We start from the raw sequence: 11210 nt of genomic DNA on the forward strand, positions 1-11210 counted from the left end.
AAAAGGACCAGCAATTAGATGGGCGATGCTCATTGGACAAGATGGCTCTTTTCGGAGTAGAGTGATTCGTAGGGAGGAACTCAGCTGAGAACCATAGATCGGCTGCCAACACTCTCAGCAGATAGAAGAATGAGTACCTTGGCTTAAGGAGAATCTGGGTGGCTTACACACATCCACTACATGTAGAAGGGAAAAAAGTGTGTAAAAGTGGTTAAAGTTTCCCTGGAGCATGCTAAATTTGTTTGATTAAGTTCCCCAGTAGGAAAGCTTTCATCATTTTTAACAAATCTCTAAAGGTTATTGCTCTTACTTTATACAATCTTTCCATTTTTCAGAGCCCTCATTTCCTGAAAAGAGTTGTGACCCCACTTTCCTCACCAGCAGGATTAGAAGACAGTATAATTGGCATTTCACAGTATCACACTTCCCTATCTTAATCTTCTCTGCCCACCTCAGCTTGTCCTCTCTCCTCAGAGGGGTTCTTTTCTCCAGAGTGAATGTCACAAACCGATGATTACTGATTACACTGCAGCCTCTTTCTCTTCACATTCATACATCTCCATCCTGGTATTGGTTTCAATGTTTCCAACTCCTCCATGCCTGGCAGACCTCTTGTACCTTTTTGTAGGTAGGTCTCAGAACCTGTATTGACCTGCCCAGTTGTAGATATGGGTGCCCCAAGAAGTATTACCTTGGGGGAAACTTGCTAGATGTGGCACATTAAAGATGGCTACGAGTTCTTTGACTCTCCTCCCATTAAGAGGTTGTGGAGGGGAGAGGGTGTCTACGTCCCTTTGTCTTGAAAATGTGTGGCTCACTGATTGCTTTGACCAGTAGAAAATGGCAGAAATGATATTGTACAGTTGCCCTTGCCTAGCCTTTAAGAACCTGGCTGGCTCCATTACCTCATTCTTAGAAAACTTTCTCCAAGGCATTAAGTCATGTAAGAAGTCCAACTACCTGAGACCATCATATGGAGAGGCCAGCATAGGCACTCTGGTCAGTGGCCCCAGCTGAGCCCAGCCTGCCTGTCATCCCTGCCCAGGTGCCAGACATGTACACAAAGCCACATTGGACCTTCTATCCATCAGCCAAATACCCTTAGCAACCTCAGCCAATGCCACAGGGAGCAGAAGAATCACCCAACTGAGTCCTGCCTGAATTTCTGAGACACGAGATCTTAAGATATCATAAGATGAGGATTGCTTTGAGCTGCTAAGGTTTGGATTGATCTATTACACAGCAATAAATCACAGGATCATCAAGTATGTAGCATTCTCAGTCTCTGACCAGGACAGTGATATTTTCTTGATCATTGTTTCATAAATCCTACAACTAAATATTCCAAAAAGTATTAACAATTTAAATATATTGTTCAAATTTCTTTAAGAAATTTAGTGTCTAAGATCTCTTCTGTTGTCTACGTAAACATGCGTAGGGATGTATGTTTGGAGTTCAAAGACTTTTTTTCTCCTAGATGTATAGATATGAAAAGTGCCGGGTCTTTTTCTCTGTGTTTTCTCTCCTTTTTCCCTTTCTCTTGGATTATAGGCCTTTCCATTCAACCCATAACCTGTGGAAAGAACTATGAACAGGTTGGGAAATAGAGGGTTAAAAATGGTGGTGTTTGGGGTTGCCTTTCCTCCTTCAGAATGGAGTGGAATCCTAGGCCACAGGCCATTTACCCCTTGGGGGATGTATCTCTCCTCAAGGACAGAGTGCTTCAGAAGTCTGACCTTGCTGAGAAGATGCTGTCATCTGGTCTTCTTCTACTGGGGAGAAACTGACTTTTTATGGAAAAATTTCAATTGTTTTTAAAAGGAGAGAGAATAGAATCTTCACTGAACTGCAGTAAGGATGTGGACCTCATGGAAGGAAATATGATTGAGAAATTATTCCTAAGTCAAATCAGACAATGCATAAAGAGAATCTAACTTCTGCATACTGGAGCTTTGTCCCTATGAGCCTTGCTATTGTAAAATCTCATGTGGTCAGGCCAACTCAGATACCTCGAGAGGCCTCCTGAGAATTCTTCATAATTTGGTTCATAATTTTGCATTCCTGCCCTTCTCTGGTGTGCTCTTGGGTAAGTATAGACAGGACTGACGAGTAGACCAGGGAGAATGCAGAAAGGTTAACTGTGCGGTGCACAGGACTAACCTAATCATGTGTTATTCTGTGCATTGGAACTACAGAGGAAAAGAGGGATTTGATACCAATCCCCTTGTTTACTCATGAGAAAAAGGGTGGTCCAGAGAATGTAAGTGACTCATCCAATATCACATATCCAGTTGTCAGCAAGTTGGGATTAGAAAACAAGCCATTGTTTCTATTGTGACTACATCAAATCTTGCTTCTATAAACTTATTCTTTCCAAAATATTTGTTGACCTCTACCCCATGCTACATACTATGCCAGGCACTGGTAATCAAGAGCTGAATAAGACAGAGGTGGTCTTGGCCTCATGGAGCTTACTCAACACAATCCAGTGAGGCCAAATAAAAAATGGTACCCTGTGGTGGAATATGGAGTTAATAGGATGACCATCAAATTAAATTTTCTTTAGCATAGTCTTACTTATTGAACCAATGTTAGAGCCGGCATAGTTTCCTCCAGGATATTCTGATATCCAGAACATTCTAAGGAGAGAAAAGTTTGCTCTTTTTCTCTGCTTTTATTTAAAAAGTTGGAGATTAAGTTCACAGGCTTTGTTTCTGTTACTTTGCTGCTTTATCTTTGTTCTCACAGAAACCTGGAAGCTGGCTAGTCAATCTCTGTTCTTCCTGCTAAGGTTGATAGCCCTATAAAAGGTTTATTAGTCTGATTTTGTTGTCAGGGAGAGTCATTTATTTACTTCTCTTGGTTTAAACTCTTTATCAAGTGGAACTGATTGCTGATATGAGGCAAATAGAAGACAGATAAGTTGATATATGAATATAAAAAATTCTGGTATGTTGGAATTAGTATTTTGAAAAAGTTTCCAAAGGAATAGCGAGCCAAGATGTAGTTAGATTTTCTCTATAAACATGTGAGCAGCAACAATTGAATAAGAAACACACCTAAAGACAAGATTGGATGGGAATGTATTAGGATAATTCATGTGGAATTGCCTATATTCAACTATTTTTGACCTACAAAACTAGCAATGTTCTGGAATTCAACCAAACATATTCTACTGCCTGTATCAAAATCAGTTTGATTTAATGTTCATTTACTTATTTTTGAGCAAATGCTTTATTAAGAGCTTTGGACAAGTCAACTCTGATGGCCTTCCAGTTAAGTTTCGGTGTGCTCCCCTTTAGTGGCTCGGGTTCAGTTTCCAGGTGCGGAACAACACCAATCGTCTGTCAGTAGCCATGCTGTGGCAGTGGCTCTCATAGAAGTACTAGAGGGACTTACAACTAGAATATGCAACTATATACTGGTGTGGGGAAAAAAAAAGAGAGGAAGATTGGCAACAGATGTTAGCTCAGAGCAAATCTTTCCCTGCAAAAAATAAGAGCTTTGGGCAATTTTACCTCTCCATGACTGTTTCCTTATTTGAAAAATGGGGATAATAATAGATTCTATTTATTTATTTACTTTAAAAATCATTTTCTCTAGCCTGATGCATGTTGGCACACAGGCAAGAACCCTAGGTGCCATCCTCAGGTTGGCTGGATCACAACTTTAACCTGCTCCTTGAATTACTGAGGCCTTTCTTGATCGACCGCCTAGTCGCAAATTGAAATTGCTTTGTTCAAATCCACATGCATCTCAACTCATTGGCTCCAGCACATTTACATTGCATTTGTTATCTTTAAGCTCTTCCTTTTTAGATCAGTGGTTTGCAACACAGGATACACATTCAAACCCCCCAGTGAGCTTTTAAAAAGTACTGATGCTTGGCCTCCACCCTAGAGCTCCTGATACCATTGGTCTGGGGGCGCTGAGACATCAGTATTTTTTCAAAACCTCCTTAGGTCATTCTAATATTCAGCCCGGACTGAGACCCAAAGGGCCCTGAGAAATCGCTGCATGCCTGCACATCTTGATTAGTGTTTCCCTTCTCCCTCACGAGGCCCCAGCATCCTGAGGACTTAGCCCAGGTCATATTTATACGTTTTGTCTGTTTTTTGTGTGCAGCCCTTTCCATCTCTTTCCCTATCCTTCTGTGTAAATAAGGTGTTAGTGAGAAGGAAGGCCTGGGGGAAGAGAGGTGTTCAGAACAAGGCTTCTGACACTGGAGACTTGAGAGTGCTTACGTAGGGAGGCCTCAGACTGCTAATGGCAGGATTCACCTGTCCCCAATGGGAATCCCAACAAACTTGAATGTGGCAGTGAGAACTGCCCAGAAAAGAGCTTTTGAGGTCTCTTGATCTATGCCAAGTGGGGTCCCTGAGCTATACTACCCTTATGCCTTCTCTGCCTCATGCATCTTGTCCTCTAGGTACAGCCTGTGGTTCTGAACACAAGCCATTGTGCCATTATCGGTATCTTTGCTGGCGCAGTTCCCCTCTCTTCATCTTGACAGCTGGAATTCAATCCTAATTCTGCCTGCTTTATGAAATCTTTCCTGAGTCCACCCCAGCCAGTCTCATGTAGTGTTTGGAACTTTCATACCATCTGGCAGCAGGCAGAGTAGACATAGCAGTGGACTGAGGACTAGCCCAGGCTCCAGTTCGGAAACCAATGGTGTCTGAGCATCTATACTCACAATAAGTATTTGTCAAATGACTGATAATGGAATGAATGAGTTGCCTTGGGCAAGAAACTTTTCTGCACCTCCATTTTTTTTTAATCTGTGGAATAGGGCCATTGTAGACAGCTTTTTTCCTCTAAGAGTGGTCCTTGGAATGCCTGTATCAAAATCCCCTGGAGATCTTGTTTAAATGCTGAGTCCTGTCCTCCCATCTGAATCAAAATTGCTGGAGGCCTGAGAGTCTATGTTTAACATGCACATGATATAATATAACATGATAATAACATTATTATGCTCAGTAAAATTGGAAAACCACTAAATTAGTGGTTATCTGTTCAATTAAATTGACATGATGGCAGTTATAAATGTAAAACCTTGCAATTCTTAGAGACAGGAAATTCTTTTGGTTGACAGTAGATGGAAGAGATCTTTTGGTTGGAAAAGCCATTAGGGAGTGGAAAGAACTTGAAATACTCCAGGAACATCATCTGCAGGTGGAAATATGTTGGGGCAGAGTGAGAGCAGCAAATTTGAATATCATTGATTATTCACATATCCTCCCCCTTCATAGTCAATAATTATGCATTAAATATCTGTTCATCAGGCTAAGCCAAGCACTGGCGATAAAGGGGTGATTTCTGCTACATCTATTCCATGTAGATGATGAGGCTGTTATATTATTCATACTTGGCAGGATCAGTTCCATGACCAGGAAGCAGAAGCCCTAGGAAGTAACTGAATCCAATTTCCAAGGTGCTCGACTGTCGTCTTACAAAATCTTGAACTCTGCATTGCAACTGCTGTTTTGGGTTTATGGATTCTGTTTTCCATGGGAATGGCTTCGGAATTTTATGAATGAGATAAGCAAGAGAGATTAAGACTTTATAAGAATTTTTTTTGGGGAGGAAGATATCTTTGCTGTGATGTACCAAATCTAAGCAGGGGCTACATGTTATGTTACAGGTTTTTGGACTGTGAGTCTTCTGAAGATATGAAATCACCAGCTGTGATGACTTTATTCCTGCTCAAATCGGCATGTGGCTTCCAATGAAATTTTTAGTCATCAAAGAGCAGACTTGCTGTGCTTCTGATTAATTGTCAGAGCCTTTCTTGTTAGAAAAGCTGGCTTTTATTTCTGACTCTATTACTGAGCCACTGTGTGATCTTAAGTATGTTAAAGAGCTTTGGGATGTCTTGGTTTCACATTCTGTAAAATGGAGATAAAGATACACTGCATATATCTTTCAGAAGCACCGTGAGGATTAATGAGATAATGTTAGCAGGCACATTAAAGTTACCCAATTTTTTTGTATTCAGATTTCTGACTCATTTCCTAATACTAAAAAAGGGTTGTGTATTAAAAAAAAAAGCAACCATGCAGGATTGAGATTATAGTAAGCTGTAATAGTTATTTTCCAAAAAGAACAAACAGACGAGAAGGAGAATTATTAAGATTCTCTCTATAAATCTCCTCTTTTACTTTAATTCCATGTTTTGTCCATACTTTAGAAGAGAATTTTTTTACAGTGCTAGGAATCTTGATCCATATGCCAGGTCATCTGTTTAATTTAAAAACCATTGAAATGGACTGAAACCTTACATTGTCTGTAATAATTTGCTTTCCTGAATGATGAGGGCGATATTCCTAAACAGGCAGTAAGCCCAGAGCTCACGAGCATCGTTATCTTATCTCTGGGACAACTCAGTCGCTGCTGGAGGAGACTCAAGAACCAAAATTCATGGGCTAAGAATAAGAGAGGAGCTATCCATCATCGCCGGCCCATCCATCATGCTGTTGCCCCACGTCGTGCAGGGAGTTTGCCTGCTATGAATTTCATCAGTGGCTGTATTTCATAAGTGGAGCCTAGTGATCAGACAGGGTCACCCTGAAGCCCCATCTGGAGAGGAAGGCATCACGTGGCTCCCTGTCTGTCCTAGATTGATGGCTATCCCAGCATTCGTAGGTTTTAAAGATATGGAAAGCAGCTTAGACAAAACTAAGGGAGCAGCTCTGTGGCTACATAACTGGACACAAACCACAGGAAGTGGGGGTTGAGGGGGAGGAGAGGGGCTGGAGGGAGGAAAAAAGAGGGAACAAAAAAACAGAAAATAAAACATGGGAAAAAGAAAAAATACAGGCATGGTGGGGGAAGGAGACTCCAGAATTATATGTAAAAGTGAGGATAAAAGGAAAAGAAAGCAAACACAGATGGAAATAAATCAGAAAGACATTCATTTTTACATTCACTGAGATGATATATTTGGATCCTCCACAAAGTTCCCTGTGTCAAGTGTGCGGTATCTACTTTCCCAGGAGCCTTTCGTTTTCAAAGTGTTTGCGTATATCCTCCTCACTCAATCCTTTCAATAAGCCAGTCCAGTATTATCTCTATTTTACATGTGAGAAAAAGGAGGCAGATTTATTGTGAAGCAAATAAAGCTTAAGTTTCAGGGCCTTTCACTAACACAGGCTCCCTCCTAGGCTCTGGGAGGGTCCCTAACAATGTTATTATGTTGTCGCTTATTTCTGTAAACTTTAGAAAGGAACACAATCTTCAGATTACTGCTGTCTCTTTCCTTTCTGACTTCTCCTCTATCGTGCTTCACCTTGTGTTGGGCGACACTTGGGCATTTTTTGGAAGTGGAGGTGAGAATGCCTCTAGATGGGGTGTGGTGGGATATTCTTAGGGGGTTCTAGGTCACTTGCAGGTATGGTTAAATGATGGCTAGCTGTTCCGGGGTAGGAGTAGCTTTCCAGAGGTGGTGCCCCTCTCCCCCAACTCAATCTCCAGTTCCTATGGCGCTTGACTCTGTGGACAGTAGAGAAGAAAGCAAGCTTGAAATGAAGGGTGTTAAAAGTTGGTCTGGGGGAAATTTTTCCAGTGATCTGATGCGTAAAATTGTGAGCAGACCATGAAAAGACATGGAAAAGACTTAAATGCATGTTAGTAAGTGAAAGAAGCCAATCTGAAAAAGCTACATACTGAATAATTCCAACTATATGACATTCTGGAAAAGTCAGAAATGGAGACAATAACAAGATCTGTGGTTGCCAGGGGTCGGAGAGAGGAGGGGAGTGATTATTTAGAGAGCACAGAGGGTTTTTAGGGCAGTGAAAATACTCTGTATGATATTATAATGATGGATACATGTCACTATGCACTTATCCAAACCCATAGGATATACAACACCAAGCGGAAACCCTAAAGTAAACTATGGACTTTGGGCAATTGTGACTTGTCAATATGGGTTCATCCTTGGTAGAAAATGGAGCATTCTGGTGAGTGATGTTGGTAATGGGGGAGAGGCAATGCCTGTGTGGGGCGGAAACAGTACAAACAGGAAGGACAACTGAATGTGAAGTTGCTTTTTTTGTGGCTCTCAACTATCCACAAGAGCAAAACAAATTTCAATTAATCATGCTAGGAAAAAAATTTTTTTTCTATTGCTTCCCTTTGGAAAATCTTACAAAATTATCATCATATGAAAAGATTATCAAAGAGTATGCAAACAAAAATGTAGGGGGAAAAGTATTAATAGAGGTATTTGAGACAGCATAAAAATGTCTTATTATTCAGGATTTTGTAATATTTGTGGAATTTGTCAGCTTTTAAAATTTTTTAATGATTTCATTTCTCACTATAAATATGTAGTCACTTTTACACTTAATTTTAGATTAGTAGCTGTGTGTTTTTCTTAAAGAGGGTCTTTACAGCACATATAATCTTTAGGTTCCACAAAACCTGGATTTAATAATGGAGATAAAAGTCAGATAAATAATTTTCCTAAGCTCACATGGCAATTGGCACAAGAGGCCATTGAACACAGATCAGCTGGGTTCTCTGCAGCTGTCTGTCTCGTCCTTGCGTCTTTCTCTGGCTTTAAGAGAAAAGTGAAAGAAAGTATTGCTCTGGACATGTTCCAGAAAACACAAGCACATTTAAATTGATGTCACAAAATACCTAAACATCAGAAGGATGTGACACAGTAGGAAATGACTAATAAGTCAATGATTTTATTAAGTGGTAACTTTAGGTATAAAAGAAGATATTTAATATCTTTTAAATCAAAAGATTAAAAATTAACAATGAACTGAATTTATTATTTGTTTTGCTTTTATATAGAGATGAATAGAGAGCATGAATGTGTATTCAGTAGGCCACAGGAATAGCGCCAAACTTTAAATCAGAAAACCTTGATTCAAGTCCCCGTTCCACTGCTAGGGAGCCTGGTCTTCGTGGCAGGCTTGGGTAATTGGCCTCATCATTCCGTCCCTATCCCTGCTACCGTGGTCTCTTGGGGGGGTCTCCCACAATAGCTGGTCTCCCCTCACCTCTCTGGGCCTCCTTCAACCCAGTCTCCTCACTGAAACCTGAGTGATATTTGCAAAATGCGAACAATGTCCTCTCTCTGTACCAGCTCTGCTTATTGTCCAGCCCCAATGACTCTCTCTGCTCCTCCAGCTCCTTGTGCAACACACTCCCTGTCACTTTCTAAAGAAAAAAAAAGACTGTTCTGCTTAGGTTGTTGAAACCAGCTCACTGACACGATGTCATGACCATATTCTCATATCATCAACTTGTGACAAGTGCTCTTGTTGCATCTTCCACATGGTTTTTGCCGAGAAGAATGTCCTCATGTGCTGTCAGTTGGTTGAGCCAGTAATCTCTGATGTCCCTGCTGGCTTTTGTGCAGGTTTCTCTTGTTTAGTTGCACTGGTTGTGCAGATTCAGAAGATGCCACGCTTGATGCTGGCGCGGTGGGTACAGGTGCAGAAGTGGGAGCCAGAGCAGGGACAGAGGTGGGGGCTTGAGCCACAGTTGCTGCTGGGGAGGAAACAGCTGGAGCAGTAGGGGGCAGGATTTGATCTCTAGGTTGTAGCTTGGCTGATGTTGTCACTGCTTTAGGATTCGTCCCTGTAACCATTGCAAACTTTTTCTTATCATAGTTATAATGGCTGAGGGAAGTATCATCCTTAAGGGCTTTATGTGCAAAAATTAATTTTTGTCCTAATACCTAAAATGCATCATTCTCCTTCAAGGTTTTTACTACAAAGCTGCAGCCAACACCGACACGTCTTGTCTCCTGTACACAGCTGCATTCTGATACTGTGGTAGATCCGGGCAAGGGAATATATTTCAGTGCTGAAAAGAAATGTGCTGTCAAATCCTGAGAAGACATGGAAAAACCAGATGAAAACTGTGGACCATCTCTTCAGAAAGATGCCCTTCCATGTGTGACACACCCACTGACATCCCTCCAGGCCTGCAGGGTAAGAAGCCTGCCTGACAGTGGACAGCAGCGGTTCTCAACCCTTGTCCACATCATGGCATCTGGAAAACAGGGACATGTTTTTAGCACAGTGGGGTAAATCAAAGCGGGTTTGGAGGCAACTATACAACACTTAGTGAAAACATTTATTTTGTTTATATCATATCATTATAATAAGATAAATATAATACAAATATTATAAATGCTATAACAGATTGAGTTTTTCTAAGCTTCCAAATGAAAACTTCTCAAAAATTAAAAACAAACATGGAGCAAATTTAATTGCATATTCCTAAGAGAGACAAGCTAATCCAAAAAGATGTCACATGTATGATTCCAACTGTGGGACATTCTTGGAATGACAAAACTATAGAGACAGTTTCCTTGTGGCTGTCAGCTGGGGGCTGCCCTGAGCCTCGAGAAACCTCCCTCTGGTCCTTGCCCTGCCTGCCTGCATCTCAGAGATGGGAAAGTCAAGACAAATCCTTCTCATTCTGGAATCTCTCTGGCTCTCTGTCTGCTGCATCTCTCCTCTGCTTCCAGCCTGAGAAAGTTCTCTACTTTGAAGGGCTCATGTGACTAGATGGGGCCCACCCAGATGATCCGGGATAATCTTCCTGTCTTCAGGTCCATAACCTTCATTATCCATCTGCAGTCTCTTTGGCATTTAAGAGAACATATACACAGGTCCCCGGGATTAGGACCTGGCTGTCTCTAGGGCAGCGTGAAGGACATTATTCTGCCTCCACCTGCAATGTGTCTGAAGTTAGCAACAAGGAATGGTGGTTGCATAGCCAAGCACAAGACCCTGCACCCTGGGATGGTCTCGCTTGAGCGGAATAGGATTATCGAGAGAAAAAATTCGTCAGATTTGCTTGAACAATAAGGAAAACCGAATTATACCAAATCTGTAACTTTTTTCCCCCTGAAAAAGTCGTGTAATAAAATCCAATGTCATTATAGCTTATTTCACAAATATTCAAAAGGAAAGAAGTAGAACTTCCTTTCTTTATGCCATAGGTTTGTATTTTTTGGGGGTGGGTGGGGGGTGTGGGGGAAGATTAGCCCTGAGCTAACTGCTGCCAATCCTCCTCTTTTTGCTGAGGAAGACTGGCCCTGAGCTAACATCCGCACCCATCTTCCTCTCCTTTATATGTGAGACGCCTGCCACAGCATGGCATGCCAAGCGGTGCCATGTCCGCCCCCGGGATGCGAACTGGCGAACCCCAGGCCTCTGAAGCAGAATGTGCGCACTTCA

The 11210-nt window shown here is 41.5% G+C and overlaps 1 long non-coding RNA gene across 1 annotated transcript in view; it reads left to right on the forward strand.

Annotated features, from left to right (window-relative positions):
- LOC124231429 (uncharacterized) overlaps positions 1 to 10912 on the forward strand; it is a 53426-nt gene extending 42514 nt beyond the window's left edge. The window contains exon 7 of the long non-coding RNA XR_006886518.1: positions 9723 to 10912. This is a non-coding gene — a long non-coding RNA (uncharacterized LOC124231429). The remainder of the gene's footprint in view (positions 1 to 9722) is intronic.
- The last annotated feature ends 298 nt before the right edge of the window (positions 10913 to 11210 follow it).

This window comes from Equus quagga, chromosome 21 (genome assembly GCF_021613505.1).
Source record: "Equus quagga isolate Etosha38 chromosome 21, UCLA_HA_Equagga_1.0, whole genome shotgun sequence".
In the NCBI taxonomy this organism is placed as follows: Eukaryota; Metazoa; Chordata; class Mammalia; order Perissodactyla; family Equidae; genus Equus; species Equus quagga.